The sequence below is a fragment of the Pleurodeles waltl genome, chromosome 3_1, assembly GCF_031143425.1.
Source record: "Pleurodeles waltl isolate 20211129_DDA chromosome 3_1, aPleWal1.hap1.20221129, whole genome shotgun sequence".
NCBI lineage: Eukaryota > Metazoa > Chordata > Amphibia > Caudata > Salamandridae > Pleurodeles > Pleurodeles waltl.
In genome coordinates this window covers 1,450,525,806-1,450,542,929 of record NC_090440.1, presented here as the reverse complement: position 1 = coordinate 1,450,542,929, position 17,124 = coordinate 1,450,525,806, and the positions used below count along the sequence as shown (strand labels likewise).

General features: G+C 45.6%; 1 long non-coding RNA gene across 4 annotated transcripts in view; it reads right to left on the bottom strand.

Moving 5' to 3' along the window:
* The window catches only part of LOC138285290 (uncharacterized), a 222,877-nt gene extending 207,185 nt beyond the window's left edge, over positions 1 to 15,692 (bottom strand). The window contains exons 1-2 of one of the 4 annotated variants that reach the window (XR_011201562.1): positions 15,630 to 15,692; positions 13,517 to 15,557 (exon numbers count right to left, since the gene is read on the bottom strand). This is a non-coding gene — a long non-coding RNA (uncharacterized lncRNA). Of the gene's footprint in view, positions 1 to 13,516 lie in introns of all 4 variants that reach the window. The other 3 variants (XR_011201564.1, XR_011201561.1, XR_011201563.1) reach the window with 3 other exon arrangements.
* Positions 15,693 to 17,124: the final 1,432 nt, after the last annotated feature.

Here is a 17,124-nt window from a genome sequence, read left to right as displayed (position 1 = left end):
TAAGTTTAAAAATAAAAAGGAGGTCAGTCGATAACTCTTCCTGGCAGGTGACAGATAAAAGGTCTGCTTTAGCACTGTAATCTGTCTTTACCAGCACCATAATCCCTCAACATTACAGTTATATGGCAGTAGTCATAGTTGTAAAAGGAGGGGCTACCTGTTGTATATACATCCAGACCACAGAGAACCACTCTAGCCTGCTTTTATTTTACATGTTCATGTATGATTGTCCAGTGTGCTCATGCGTAAAAGTAAAAAGTTTGGGAAAACACTATTTTATAGCTCAATTACAGCTTCTTATTTTGTTTTGGTGTTTATACCTGATTAAACTTAGATAAGGAGATGACAGCCATGACATTTCAATGCATTGGAACAAGGAAGCCTAAATTTCAATCATTTATTTGTTACTTGGTAAAAATTGCTGAATTCTGGACAAATAACTTTCAGTGGCAGCTAGTAGTTTTACCAAGGACTGGGGAGAGGTGTCACACATACACACATACACACATTCACACTGATGCATTCAAACACGAACAAATTCACAACACTCACTCACAAATACACATACATGCATATATAGATACATACACACACTGCCCAAACATCAAAAAATATTTAACGTACCTTCACTGCAGCTCCCGGGAAGGGAAGCCTCAGAGGTTCTAGAGGGTTGGGATTGCTCTCTTCCCTCATTGGCTGACCTTACATCAGCCAGTTAGGGAAGGTAGCAGTCCCTCACTCATCACTGAGTGGGATGGGGTCAGTGAGACATGCTGACCCTACCCCACTGTGTGACGAGGTGTCACTGATTGACCCTCGACCCTGGGCACTTCAGGGCTTAAAACTGAAGTACCCAGGTCTGAGGCTATCAGTGACACTCTCCCTTGTCACAGGGGGAGGGCCGTGAGGGGCTTTTGCCATGCTGAGGTGGTCACACCCACAGGGCTATGAAATCCTCAGTGTGGCAGAGTTCAGCTCAGGCTACCAGGTGCCTACACATTTAGTGCATGTTTAGCTCCTGACTGCCTGACCTGAAAAAGAAGAGCGTCTATCAGGCTGACCTTTGTTCAGGCTTACACACACTCTTCTTGCCTGGGAGGAAAAAAAGATGGGAGTGTTGCCCTTCCACCCGTATGGACAGGCCGCAGCTAATCACATTTATGATCATACATAATCAGTGGCAGTTAGAATTAATTATACGCAAACATTAATTTCTACTTTTCAATTGGTTGGGGTACTCTGAAAAATCCTGTACTGCTACATCTGTTGAACCTCAGGAATGTCCATGATGGTGTCGATTTTCACCCGACCAGTTTAGTGAAACCAGATTGGTTATATTAGGTTTGAACAATCCTTTCTTTATTTATATTGATTAATATCTAATTGAATACACTACATTTTCTGTCTATTAACCTTTTAAATGCCAGTGTCAGCCACTGACTGACACTGGGGAGGTTTGTAAAGGCCCCTCTAGAGCTTCCTGATCTGCCTGGATTGTTTTTTTTGTGATTTTTCTTACTGCATTGACAATCGGTGCGCAGGGTGCACTGACATCATTGCTGTAAAAGTGAAAGCAAAAGAAGACAATGGGCTTGTTACGCATTCACTGAATCAGTGCTCGGGGGCATATCTCAGCCCCTGAGCACTGATTGTAATGTGACAGGTATCGTTTGAAAGGTATCTCCCCTTTCCAATGGTACCTCTGCCCAGTGGGACCTTAGTGGGGATTGCCACCGGAGAGCGATCCCTAGGCAGGGATCTACCCTCTAGCCACCAGGGATAGAGGGAGTGGCCCTCGGGCAAGTGATTGTGTCCCTCTTGGCTTTGTGGCTGAGGGGCACAAAGCTTTAAAAAAAAAAAACTAATGGGATTTACACAAGGCACACCACCCTAGACTCCCCTAGTTGCCTCATTTTTGAAAATGTGCAGGTTTGCTAGGTTTCCATAGGTGCCCCCTGAGTTAGAGGCCAAAATCCACAGCTACTCACCTGGCAAAAAACAAGTCAGTTTTGAGTGGGAAAGTATGATGTAATCATGTTGCATTTTTGGCCTTTTCCTCTCGCCAGCAATAGGCCTAACCACACAAGTGAGGTACCATTTTTATTGGAAGACTGAGGGGAATGTTGGGTGGAAGGAAGTTTGTGGCTCCCCAAAGATTCCAGAGCTTTCCCATCACAAAAATGTGAGGAAAATGTGTTTTTTAGTCAAAGTTTGAGGTTTGCAAGGGATTCTGAGTACCACAACCTAGAGAGAGCCACGCAAGTCACCTCACTCTGGATTTTTTCAGATGTATAGTTTTTTAAAATGTGAAGGTTTGCTAGTTTTTTTTTAGGTGCCCCTGAGTTAGGGCCCAAAATTCACAGCTACCCGCTTTGCAAAAACAGGTCAGGTTTGAGTGGAAAAATGTGATGTATCTATGTTGCATTTTGGGTCTTTCTTGTTGCATGCAGTAGGCCTCCCCACACAGATGAGGAGCCATTTTTATCACAAGACTTAGGGGAGTGCTGGGTTGGAGGAAGTTTGTGGCTCTCCGCAGATTCCGGAACATTTCCATCACAGAAATGTGAGGAAAATGTGTTTTCTAATTCAAAGATTGAGGTTTGCAAGAGATTGTGGGTAAAACTACCTGGTGAGAGTGATGCAAGTCACCCCATCAAGGAATCCCCTAGGTGTCTAGTTTAAAAAGGCATGCAGGTTTGCTAGGTTTTCCTGGGTGCCAGCTGAGCTTAGACCAACAGCTACCTACTTTGCAAAAAACAGGTCCGGTTTGAGTGGAACAATGCGATGTATCCATGTTGCGTTTTGGGCAGTTTCCTGCTGCAGGCAGTAGGCCTACCTGCATAAGTGAGGTACCATTTTTATCAGAAGACATGTGGGAGCATAGAATAGTAGGATATTTGTTCTTACCAATTGAAGTTTGCTGCACTTGGTATGATTCAAATATAAGCCAGTGTGCAACAAAGAAGACATTTTGAAAAAGACCCTTTAAATCATATGCCCAGAGATGTACAAATAACCACTGCTCCTAAACTGCATATCTCGCACCATTTCAGAAATACATAAGTTACCTTGATACCTATTTTTAAGTCTAAATATTTCACCTTATGAATTGGACTATTCTCAGTACCAGGGCCGGCTTTAGGGGGGTGCAACTGGTGTGGCCCCCACTAAGCGCTGACCTAAAGGGGGCACTGACCTCAGGGGGGGAAAGCAGTGTTTAGCAATAACTTACGATACAAAAGCACCTGCTGCAGACTTCCAGCTTTCGGGCAGCAATACAAATGTCAAGGTAACTCTTGTGATTAATGTTTCTGCTACAGAGAGAGATTTTTGTGTAGTGAGTTGCCATAAAGTAGTGCAGAGGGTTAGTGTGCCTGCTGCAAAGAACAAATCTGTATTTTATGTGGCTCGCTAAAGCCAGCCTTTAACAGCACTTTAAAACAAGTGAAATGTATGTTAAGGAGGGGCATGGAGAGATGAGGTGCATTTTTGCTAGGTTGTAGTGAGGGAATTCAAGGAGAAGGTCATGATGGGGGGGAGGTTGCCAAAAATATTGTTGCACTGGGTGTTGCCACCACAAAAATTGGCCCTGGTCAGTACACAATGAAAAACCATTGTACAGTGCAACTCACTTGTTGGCTCTGGGTACCTATGGGTCTTAGAGAACCCATAAACCCTATATATGTCAACAATCATAAAAGACTAACGAAAGCAAAGGTACATTGCTTTTGTAAATTGGCCATTGTGACAAAAAGTTACAGATAATAACATTTTCACAAATAGCTTTTTTTCCTACTTGTTTTCTTTATTTCAACAGTTAGTTACTGTAGGAATGTACCCTCTTGCTTGGCATGGTTACCCCCTTTTTGTCTGCCTGATGTCAGTGGGTTTGACTGTGTTCACTTTGCTCCTGCGAACCAGGACCCAAGAGATTACGCTCGCTCTCCCAAAACTGTATTTCATCCACAAATGGCACATTGCCCCATTATAAGTCCCTAGTATATGGTACCTACGTACCCAGGGCATTAGGGTTCCAGGGGATCCCTATGGGCTGCAGCATATATTTTGCCACCCATAGGGAGCCCAAGCAAAGGCTTCTGCAGGACTGCCACTGCAGCCTGCGTGAAAAGGTGCAAGCACCCTTTCACTGCCACTTTTCACTGCACCCGGTCACTTAGTCACCCCTATGGCAGGCCATCTAGCCCAGAGGGCAGGGTGCAAAGTACCTGTGTGTGAGGGCATCCTGGCACTAGCAGAGGTGCCCCCACAAACTCCAGGCCCATTTTCCTGGACTTGAGTGAGTGCAGGGATGCCTATGTCCAGCTACATAATGGTAACCCTGAACATAGGCATGTTTGGTATCAAACATGTTGGAATCCTACACCAATGCTTTTGCAAGCAGTGGTTGTATAATCCCATGCACTCTGGGGGCTCCTTAGAGGACCCCTAGTATTGACATAACAGCCATCTGCGGATTTCCATGCAGCCCAAGCTGCTGCTACCTCTCAGACAGGTTTCTCCCCTCCTGTTGCTTGTCCAGCTCAAGCACAGGAAGGCAGAACAAAGGATTTCCTTTGGGAGAGGGGTGCTACACCCTCTCCCTTTGGAAATAGATGTTACAGGCTTGGGAGTGGTAGCCTCCCCAAACCACTGGCAATACTATGAAGGGCACATTTGGTGCCCTCCTGGTTTAAACCAGTGTACACCGGTTCAGGACCTCCAGTCCCTGCTCTGGTGTGAAACCGGACAAAGGGAAGAGGAGTGGCCACTCCCCTGTCCATCACCACCACAGGGTTGGTGCTCAGAGCTCCTCCAGTGGGTCCCTGGGTTTTTCTATCTTGGATTCACCCTCCACTTTGACTTCTGACAGAAAAAACTGCATCTGGAGGCTTCAGGACAACTACAAGCTGCAACAAAGAAGCAAAAAGACACCTCCTGCAACATTGTGGGGCATATTTATACTCCGTTTGCGCTGAATTTGCGTAGTTTTTTTCGACGCAAATTCGACGCAAAACTAACTCCATATTTATACTTTGGCGTTAGACGCGTCTAGCGCCAAAGTTCATGGAGTTAGCGTAATTTTTTTGCGTGAACACCTTCCTTGCGTTAATGATATGCAAGGTAGGCGTTCCCGTCTTAAAAAATTACTGCGATGCATATGCGTCGTATTTATACTCCCGGGCAAAAATGACGCCCGGGAGTGGGCGGGACTAAAAAACCCGCATTTGCGCCGGATTTTAGCGCCTGGGTCAGGGCAGGCGTTAAGGGACCTGTGGGCTCAGAATGAGCCCAGAGGTGCCCTCCCAAGCCTCCAGGGACACCCCCTGCCACCCTTGCCCACCCCAGGAGGACACCCAAGGATGGAGGGACCCATCCCAGGGAAGAAAAGGTAAGTTGTGGTAAGTATTTTTTGTAAAAAAAAATTGTGGCATAGGGGGGCCTGATTTGTGCCCCCCTACATGCCACTATGCCCAATGACCATGCCCAGGGGACATTGGGCAAGGGGGCATGACTCCTGTCTTTGCTAAGACAGGAGTCATGTTAATGGCATCTGGGCGCCCAAAAAAAATGGCGCAAATCGGGTTAAGATGATTTTTTTGCCTCAGCCTGACTTGCCCCATTTTTGGACGCCCAAACGCCATTTTTCCCTACGCCGGCGCTGCCTGGTGTACGTGGTTTTTTTTCACGCACACCAGGCAGCGCCGGTCGGCTAACGCCGGCTAACGCCATTCAATAAATACGGTGCCCGCATGGTGCTTCAGAATGGCGTTAGCCAGCGCTAATTATTTTGGCGCAAAACTGCGTTAGCGCAGTTTTGCGTCAAAAAGTATAAATATGGCCCTGTATATCCAGCTCCTTCCAGCAACTGCAACATTTCCCCGGCCGTGCATCCTCTGAGGACTGCAGGCCTTCAGCCTGTTTGAGAAGAAAGAAAGAATCTCCCTTGGGGTGAAGGAGTCACTTCCCTGCTTCTGCAGGCACCAACTGCAATGACGAGCATGGATCCCCTCTCTTGCTGAGCTGGGGGATCCTGCATCACAGCTGGTGGACTGAAGTGGTCCCGACAGTCCTCTCTTCCAGCTGTCCAACTTGGGAGGAGGTAAGCCTTTGCCTGCCCACGCAGGACAGTACCCCCTGGGCACTGCGTCCTTTGCAGCTGCCAAGGATTGTTGGAAACCTCTCCACAAGATCTTCAGGCATCCTGGAGCTCTGGCCCCTGCACTCCATCCTGCAATGCACAGCTCCTGGAGTGATTCTCCGGTGGTGTGGGAGCCTTCTTCATAGCGCTGCATGGGCCTCTTCCTTGACTTTTGTGTCCCCATCCTGTGGGACACCTGAGGGTGCTGCCTGGGCTTCTATGGGCTCTCTGTGTTGCTGAGGCCCCCCTCTGACTCCGCCTCCTGGGTAGAGTCCACCTGGTCCTTCCTGATCCCTGGCAGATCCACTTTCTGCTAACCGTGACTTTTGCGTATACCAAGGCTTGTTGGCAAATCTGAAGATGCAAACCCAACTGCAATCCTCCTTCTGGAGTGGGACATCACCTTCATCCCCCAGGAACTTGACTTCTTCTTCTAGGGTGCAGTACTGACTCTCCTTCTTCACTGTCGACTCACTACTTGCACATTCAGTCTGGTGGGTAGAGGCTCCTGCCCTTCCTGGACTCTGCTGTGCTTCTTGGAGTCGATCCCCTTTTTTCACAGGTCTCCTTGTTCAAGAATCCAATGTTGGCGTCTTGTGGTCTCTTCTGGGCTTTGCATTATTCTTCTTCTCTTTTCTGTGTGCGTTCAGGGGAATATACAGTGATTTACTCCTGCTTTCCTGATCGCTGGGGTGGGTTGTGATACTTAACTTTGGGCTTTGCTAGTATTCCCAGTTCCCCTCTACACCCTACACTTGCCTAGGTTGGAGGCCAACTTTCACATTCCATTTTTTTTAGTATATGGTTTGTGCTCCCCCAGGGCCATTTCTCTCTAATGTGATTTTCATTATTTCACTGTTTTATAACTGTTTTTATGCCTATTTCTGCATAATGGTGTATATAATTTGTGTATCACTTACCTCCTAAGTGAGTATAGCCTCTCTGATATTTTTGGTATTTGTGTCACGAAAATAAAGTACCTTTTTTTGTAACACTGACTGTTTTCTTTTGTTTGAGTAAGTACTGTGTGACTACAGTGGTATTGCATGAGCTTTACATGTCTCCTACATAAGCCTTGGCTGCTCATCCACAGCTACCTCTAGACCTGGCTTCTAGACACTGACTACACTACACTAATAAGGGATACCTGGATCTGGGATAACGTGTAAGTACCATAGGTACCCAGCACACACCGGGCCAGCCTCCTACAGATACTGTGGAATAACCTTGAGGGATCTACACATATGAACCCTTACTGAATTTGGATTTTTGCCTACTTTTCGGAAATATATAGCTTTCCTGTATCAACCAAGGGGTTCACTAGCAAACACTGTGCTTTCAACTAGGTTGAAAGCACAAAAACATGAAAAATGGGCTACCTCTATGAAAAATGCCCATTCAGCTCTGCATCTTCCTGAAAGTTGGGAAGATGGTGACTTTAGCACAGCAAACCTTGTGTTGATGCCATTTGTAATGAACAAGTCCAGATACTTTTATCCAGAGCACTTTTCTCCTATTTTTTCAAAAAAAACTTAGCGTTTAATTATTTTTTGTCTATTTTCTCAGTTGACTACAGAGGAATCCACAAACCCTGGATATCTTTAGAATCCCCAGGATGTTGGAAAAAAGGGATGCAAATTTAGCATGGATGCCTTATGTGGACAAAATCGTATGGAGGCCTAAGCACGAACTACCCCAAATAGCCAAAAAAGGGGATCCAGATGAACAGCATTAAAAGGCAGGTTCAGGAGGCCTTTCTACTATCATTTTAGATTGTGCATCTTTGAAGATGACAGACAGAGCAATGACAGTTATGTGCTTAGAGTGGAGCAAATTGTGGAAGGCTTAGTTGTAAGAAGGCTGGATTAGAACACAAGTGTGAAGACAATGTGGCCAGTTCACGGGTTTGTGGATAGATTCCAGAAACAGAAAACACAAATTATATCTAGTGTTGTGTGAAGAGAGCTCTGCTGGTGGAGCTAACTGAGTTTTTGGAACTCCGTGCCCCAATCGGAGCGCAGAGTTATCCAAAGAACTCTGCTGGCCCCACTAGCGGAGTAGAGATCACCCAGTGCGTGCTTCAGCCCAGTTTGCAGCATGCACCGGAACACAGGAAGCAGCCACTTGAGAAGACTCGTCATCACCGTCGGATGATGAGAAGGACCCCAGGAAGCCCCTCGTAAGTCCTTGTCTCTTTCATTGTTTTGCCGTGGTTTGTGCACACTGGTGCACAAAGTAGGACAGAAACAATAGCTTTTTCTGCCTACGGCCCTGGCATGTATTCAGGCCAGGGCCGTAGGCAGTGATAGGCCCTGTGTGCAGGCCGGTGCACAAGAGGCCTCAAACGGCAGCTTTCACTTCTTACTGCCCTCCTGAATGTGCCCATCTCGGAAGTGCTAAGCAGGGTCAGGCTTGGCTGACCAGGCCCAACCCTGCTTAGCGCTTCCGAGATGGGCGCATTCAGGAGAAATCTGTGGAGCATGGAACTCCAGCTTCGCAGAATTCCACTGAAGTTTTTTCAACTCTGCAGAATTCTGGGTAGCCGCGCTCCCCCCAGGGCTAATCATATCAAGTTTGAAAAAGCCTTCTATGTGAAGCTGCTTACCTGTATATGTTGTGTCTCCCTTCCTCTGTAAGAAATGCTATGTTATTTTACCAGCACATATATAGAACATGTCTTCCTCTTACCTGTACAGTTCTGGGATTCTCATCGACTAGATACGCGCTATAAGAAAGAGCCATATGTTTTTTAGACCGTTGCAGTAATATACTGGAAAATGACAGAGGTTGTGCTCCCTCTGAATCTGAAATGCTATTTGGCAACCAAAGGTGGCATCCACATTTCTGTGGAGGACGGGATTTTAAGTACACCAGTTCTTCTTTAGTGGAGACTTGCTCATTTGTCTTCATGAATCTGTCATCTTTTTGCCTACATTTGGAACCTTCCTAGGTGCCACACCTTGGGCCATGTTCTCAAAGATTTAACAATGAGATGTTACATACTCTGATATTACTGTAGGCTTGCTCCTGAAATTCAGACACAAGACAGGACCCCTACACGTAAAAGTAAAAGCAAAATCTTTGTAAACCTTCCCCATAACTCCAGGGATTTATCCAACTTCCAAAATCGACATCTTATTGTTTCTTTCATACAAACTTCCCTTGGATCTCCACCTCATTCATCAAAATCCACGGAATGAGATGCACTAAACTTGTGTTACCATGATTGCATCACTGACCTTGTGATCGCCTTTAAACTCTGAGATTTCGGATGAGCAGTCCCCTGTGTGTCTAGCCTCAAGGGCAGAAGGAATTCTGGCACTTTGCTGCACCAAAACTTTCAAAGGGACCAGCATCACTAGGCGCCTCTCTACGTGGTATGGGACTCTTATAAGGCTTTTATTCGGGGACTCTGATTAGTATCTCTGCTCAGAAGAATAGGGATTACAAGGAGGAAATTCAGTATCTTGAACATAACATAGCCCGCTCAGAACAGGAACTGTTAGAATCACAGAGGGTGGGAAGGAACGAGGACTCTATTTTAGTTGATTTAATATCTAAGCAAGCCCACCTCATTAATATTAATGAGGTTGGTCGCAATTTGCGACCCCCTTGTGACTCGCAGCATTCACAGGGATGGTGGCCTGCTGGCGACAGCAGACCACCATGTCTGTGACTGATTTTAAATAAAGCAGTTTTTTTGTGTGATGCAGCCCGTTTTCCTTAAAGGAAAACGAGATGCATTACAAAATGAAAAAATGAAATGTTTCAGTTTCATTTTTTCAAAGCAGGCAGTGGTCTGTTGGACCACTGCCTGCTCTGAAGAAATGTTCTCCAGGCCATTCACAAAGGGGAACGGGTCCCTTGGGACCCCTTCCCTTTTGCAAATGGGTTACCACCAGTGTGACACTGATGGTAACTGTGATTGCTTTGCGACCGCGTTCGCGGTCACAAAGCAATGCAGCATCGCGCTGCGACTCGCAGTCCCATTTTGCGAGTCGGTAACCAGGTTACCAACTCGCAAAACGGGAATTGGGCATGTAATGTGGGTTTTGCACGTCACAAACAGTGAAATTTGCTGTTTGCGACGTGAAAAACCTTTACTACATCTGGCCCTTAATTTAAAAGTAATTTTTATAGAAAGTAAAATTTTGATCCGCTGAGCAAACATTTATCCTGGTTGCTTCACTAAAGACATTTATAATGTTTACTAAAACTATGCCAGTTCTTCATGGAATAACAGTGTTTTTCTACATTAGTTAGACTAGGTTGCATCAAGCCATCAAACAATGAAGTCAAGTGAAATACAAACAATTTTAGCGGCTACTGTTTACATGTTCACTGTTTGTACTGAAAACCTGCCTGGGTTGTGCCATTCGTTGGCTAAAGAAGCCCACCCTTCCTTATAAGGAAACACATCTTTAACTAAACAGGCTTTTTGCAGGTTTACCTCCACTTTGTACCGCCATGTAGACTACTAGGTACTGGTGTGGTGGCTTTGAAACGCCCTGAGCCCTACTAAGCAGGACTCAGTGCATGTGCCCTGACCCTCAAAATGGTACGTTTAATTGGCTTGTTCCGAATTGGCATAGCCTAAGTTGTAAGGTCCTAGTATATGGTACCAGGGGTACCACAGCCAGTAGGTTAAACTGTCCCACAGATACTGCCACACTTGTCGTGTCACCCAGCATGGGATAATGTAAAACATGGCTCTCAGTCTTCCACTGCAAACTGAAAGGCAGGTTTAAACTGCTAACCAGACTTTGCCAATCAAGGTAATGACAAAGTCCAAACCTCCCATTTTAATATATGTAAGTAACCCCTAAGGTAGGCCTAACGAGCCTTATGACAGGGTGCTGTATGTTAAAAGGTGGAACATGTACTTTTACTTGGTCCAGCAGTAAAAACCCTAAAATATCATTTTTACTGTAAAAAGGCTAGTAGGTCCATTGGCAAATGCAAAGTTAAAGGCTGACACCACAGCCCTGCTAACTGAATGAGACTACTAAAATTGGTAGTCTAAGCTATTAAGAGAATAAGGCCCTCATTCTGACCCTGGCGGTTTGTAACCGCCAGGGCAGAGGGCAGAGGAAGCACCGCCAACAGGCTGGCGGTGCTTCCGGGGCAATTCTGACCGCGGCGGTAAAGCCGCAGTCAGAAAAGGGGAACCGGCGGTTTCCCGCCGGTTTTCCCCTGCTCCAGGGAATCCTCCATGGCGGCGCTGCATGCAGCGCCGCCATGGGGATTCCGACCCCCTTCCCGCCAGCCTGTTCCTGGCAGTTTACACCGCCAGGAAGAGGCTGGCGGGAACGGGTGTCGTGGGGCCCCTGGGGGCCCCTGCAGTGCCCATGCCACTGGCATGGGCACTGCAGGGGCCCTCTAACAGGGCCCCATTAAGATTTTCAGTGTCTGCAAAGCAGACACTGAAAATCGCGACGGGTGCAACTGCACCCGTCGCTCCACAGCAAATCCGCCGGCTCTATTCGGAGCCGGCTTCATCTTTGCTGGGGCTTTCCCGCTGGGCCGGCGGGCGATCTTTTGAAGATCGCCCGCCGGCCCAGCGGGAAAGTTAGAATGCTCCCTGCGGTCATTTGACCGCGGGCGGTGTTTGGGCGGTTTCCACCCGGTGGGCTGCGCCCGCCGCCCGCCGTGGTCGGAATGACCCCCTAAGTGTATTACATCTAATTTAATGGATAAAGTGAACTTATTGTCACTGGTGGGCAAAGTGCAACTTTAAAAGTTGCTACTTTAGTTGCCCAAGATTTCCAGGGCCCATTTACACTTCCAATTGGGGTCTGTCCTACAGACAGCATTCTGTCTTCCTGGGGACACGTACCAATAACTCCCAGAAAAAATAACAATAGAAGCCTGCTGCTGAAGGAGGTGACTTCTCAACATAAGCAGGGTAGCCCTAACTCCCCTGAAGTCAGACCTCGACTGGACTGGAATGAGGACTGACAAATGACTGCCTTGCTGTACCAGCATGGACTGCACCTGCTGAACCTGGTGCCTAGCAAAGGGGAGGGACTGTTCCTGTTCTGTCCTGCTCGAGGAGATGTTGTCTCCAGAGCCCAGCCACAGCCAAGAGACTCCTAGGGTCAGTGGGATGGCCTCCAATTTACAGCACAGGGACACAACAACTGAGAAGCCTGCAGGAACAAGTTTGTAGCCCAAAGTCTTCAACTGCCATCATGCAGCACCTGGGACCCCGACCCAATGCACAAAGTTGCACATGGGTTCACTGAACCTAGAAGTATCATTAAAGTGCAGCTGGGACCTCCACAGGACGAGATATTGACCCATGAAGGGATTGGTCCCTTACTATGATACTGGGCGACTGGTAGTCCAGTGGCAACTAACTTCTGCCAGCACGAGAGGACTTCTGGGGATGTCGGCCCTGTGACCAGGACCACCTCACCCCCCTTTGTGGACAGAGGAGTAGTTGCAGTAAGCCCCCCATCTATTGCATCACATCCACAGCACCATCTGAGCATCTTCAGCAGCCTTTATCCCCTACATCAGGAGAAGTGGTCCTGCCCTGCAAAGGATAAAAGTGCCTGGAACTAACTGAGGACTGCTTGATCTGCTGAGGTAGCTGTTTACGAGAACCTTATGGATTTCTGTGACTGACTCCCCACTGGAGTTAATCATGTAAGGTGATTCCAAGTGACCGCATTACACTTAGCCCAAACCTTTTAGTGCAAAAAGTTTCTAAGTTTCAAATTTGTTGAATTTGCAAATGCTTCTTTGCAGTTGAGTGAAAATATATTGATTTATCATCCCTTGTAGATTCTATATCTCTGGAACCCTCTGGTAAATTGTTTTCATTGTTGTTTCTAAAAATACAGTCTATTTTTATAAATTGGTGTCATGTCTCTTTGGTGTCTTGATTATTTCTTCTTCAGTTCTTTTGGTACTATTTAAATGCTTTACACTTTTTGCAAGCCTTGTGGTTCAGAACCACATCTTCCCAGGATTGAGCTGAAGATTTCACAAATTAAATCAAAGGGACCTAAAGAGATTGGTAATGGTATTACATGGTGAGGTCGCACAACCACACCATGACACATCCCATTTCCTCACAACGTGCAGTAAGTAAAAATGATAATATTATAGAAATATATCACTATAAAGCAAACATGGAGGTAAATTCTCCTTCACTCCATATTTGCAGGATGTGATCCTCAAATGGAGATTGCCCCAATACCACAAAAATTAAAAAAGGCTGATCATATTTCACAAAGCATTCAAACAAATTGGAACTTAAAACATACAATCTGCAATACTAGTTCATGAAAGAGATATGCATGCAGACATATGGTTCAAATATTGATAATGCTGATAAAAAATTATACATATACTCCTAAATGTATTTACCTTATCTCTGATACTGGTGGGTTAAGGGCAAATGAGTATAGATGCATTTAAAGACCATTGTTGGCTATCGTGCAGAATATCCATGATCCTTGTAGGAGACCTGAAACAACAAGCCATGATGTGTTATCTATTTTCACTGCTCCAGCTCTAGGTAAAAAAGTGTCACAATCACAATCATCGAGCTCTGGCAAAGACAGTAAGTCTGTCCTTAATTTGCTGCCTGAGGGTTACTCTCTTTGCAAATGTTTATGTACATGCAGCTTCCATCTTATAATGTGGTTTTGATTCTTCATTATAACAATAAATGTAAAAAATGTCAAAGATGGCTGTTCCAATATGCACTCATATAGGGAGCCATCATTGAATGCTATTGGAACATTTTATCATTATTTAATGATCAGTAATGGCCCACATTTAGAAAACATACTGGTCATATTAGAATGTTAGAAAGTGATGACGTTTTCAAACATTACATGCACAGGAGGCCATCTTTGAATGAGTTTGGCATGCTTTATTAATAATAAAGATGGAGAAACCCCATTCTATGAGGGCCACCACAGCAGTGGCCAGACAGGATGCAAAACACTACAAGCAGTAGGAACTGGGCAAGTAGCAATACATGAGGGTCTGCTGAACTCTCAAAAAGGTAAAAAAATTAAATTGGTAAATGGAAATAGTAATGTATATTAAAAATATAAAGGTCATATTGGCATGTCAGTCCCGACAACGAAATTTATATTTTTTAACATGGATGCTCAGATTGTGAACAAGCAAAGTGCCATCAGTCTCCAAATCAAGCTTTCTTCCTATCAGCTTTTGACAGTATCCTTGCATTTGATCCTGTAAAGGGCTATGATGGTTTGTGGCTTGATTTACACTATACAAATACTGTATAAAAGCATGCATGCATACATATAAATATACAAACATACATAAATACATGCATACAGAGGTGAGTGAATGCTTAAAGTGTACTGACCCATTTCTCAATTCAGTATGTTGCAATGGGTGGAAGAAAAATGTGAATGTAACAGACTAATGGATGAAGACAGCTGACCCAAAGCCACTCCATAACATATTTGCATGAACAGCATTTATTTTAAAGATGGTTTAAAAAATACAAGCTTTTCACAGCAGATACATTTTTCTCAAATGCCATATTTATTTGTTTAATAGAGTGACCATAGCCTTCTTTGTTGTAGCTGCCCAACTGGACATAATTTGAAAATTAACAGTGTTCAACATTTGGTCAGTTCACATTGCAAATTTCATAAAGGTTTTTTTAACTTTAAAAATTTTGCAACCATCACAACGTTTGTGAAAGTAGTGAAGTTCTAAACAAAGGAATGTGAAAACCATCTAAAGTTAGGATTTATGGGAGAAAACCCAGGACAAATTTAATTGCCATAGGTTGTGAACGTCACCAGTGAAAAAAATCTGCACATCCCTAGGGAAAGCTGAGATAAGGTTCATAACTTTCCACTTCCTCTGCAGCATCATATTAAGATAATACTTCAATTTGTTATAGTTTTATTGTGATTTGGGATTTACACAAGTCTGAGCTAGTTCAGCTTGTGACTTCCAATGATGCTCTCATATCAGCTTCAAAAGCATAATTTATTAGAATAATGGCTTGATTGCATCAGGATGACTTAATATTTACTCTACAAAATAACTTATCTTTGGTTCATTGTATATCTGCTTTACCTTAATTTGCTATCACAAAAAGTATCCTTTCTGGAAAGGGAAGTATTTGCACTGTTAATGGTTGAGTTTTAGGTATATTTAATCTGCAAACATCTCAATAAGCATAACTTAAATATGTGATGAATACATGTTATTGTAAACTTAAGGCCCAGGAGAAGTTCTCCATTCACACTTCAAATCAACTATGTTCTTACATGATTTGCTTTTTCCACAGGCCATCAAACATTTCCAAACTTCTGTGGATCCAATTCTGTGAACGTATTTAAAAAAATGATTATTATTATTATTATTATTATTATTAATAATAATAATATTAGTTTACCCGGTTCTGTGCCTTGGACGAGGTCACCTCGTCCAAGGCTACAGTTCCTGTGTGCCTTGGACGAGGTCACCTCGTCCAAGGCACACTGGAACTTGGGGGAGCGCTAGCGTGCCCCCCCCCTGTACACCCCCCATTCCATCCCCCAAGGCGGGGATGGAAGGGGAAGACCTTCCCCTTCCACCCCTGACCCCCTCCACCCCCCCTGTGACGTCAGCACCCGCGCGCGCTGATTTGTCACAGGGGCCTCCCCCATCGCGCTGGAAGCTCTGCTTCCAGCGCGATTGAAAGAGAAATGCTTTGCATTTCTCTTTCAATCACTGGGAGAGGCCCGGAGACCTTCCCTTCGAAGTCTCTCCCAGGGTTTCAAAAGCCAGAATGCTTGCAATCCGGCTTTTGAAACCCCACTAGACACCAGGGAATTTTTTTTTTTTCTTCACAAATTGACATAAGGGAGTGACCCCTTGGGCAAGGGTCGCTCCCAGGGGGGGGGGGCACCAGGGATAAAAAAAGTTTTTTTTTTTTTTAATGTTTTTTTTTTTTTTAGGTGGGGAGCGACCCCTTAGGCAATTATATTTAGGCCATTTCTGCCCCCCTTGGGGGCAGATTGGCCTATTTTGATGAGGCCAATCTGACCCCAAGGGGGGCAGAAACCACTAGACACCAGGGAGTTTTTTTTTTGCTTGAATTTCACACAAGGGGAGCGACCCCTTAGGCAAGGGTCGCTCCCTGGTGGGGGGAAATTATTTTAGGCCATTTCTGCCCCCCTGGGGGGGCAGAAACCTCTAGGCGGCAGGGCAATTTCTTTTGTGTGTTTTTTTTTTTGTTTGTTTGTTTTTTTAGAGGTGGGGAGCGACCCATTAGGCAAGGGTCGCTGCCCTGGAGGGCAAATTGTATTTAGACCATTTCTGCCCCCCTTGGGGGCAGATTGGCCGATTTTAGGTCAATCTGCCCCCAAGGGGGCAGAAACCACTAGGCACCGGGGATTTGTTTTTTGGCGCCAATGTCACGCAGGGGGAGCGACCCCGTAGGCAAGGGTCGCTCCCGGGGGGGGGGGGGGGTTGGTGGGGCAAATTTATTTTAGGCCATTTCTGCCCCCGGGGGGGCAGAAACCTCTAGGCGCCAGGGCAAATTTTTTTGTGTGTGTTTTTTTGTTTGTTTGTTTGTTTTTTTAGAGATGGGGAGTGACCCATCAGGCAAGGTTCGCTGCCCTGGGTGGCAAATTGTACTTAGACCATTTCTGCCCCCCTTGGGGGCAGATTGGCTGATTTTAGGCACCGGAGATTTGTTTTTTGGCGCCAATGTCACGCAGGGGGAGCGACCCCGTAGGCAAGGGTCGCTCCCGGGCAGGAGGGGTTTGGGGGGGTGGGGGGTCAAATTTATTTTAGGGCATTTCTGCCCTCCCCTGGGGCCTGCTGAGCAAGAGGCCAAAATCCACAGGTAGGCCCTTTGCAAAAAACACCTCTGTTTTCTTTCAAAAAATTGGATGTGTCCACATTGCGCTTTGGGGGCATTTCCTGTCGCGGGCGCTAGACCTACCCACACAAGTGAGGTATCATTTTTATCGGGAGACTTGGGGGAA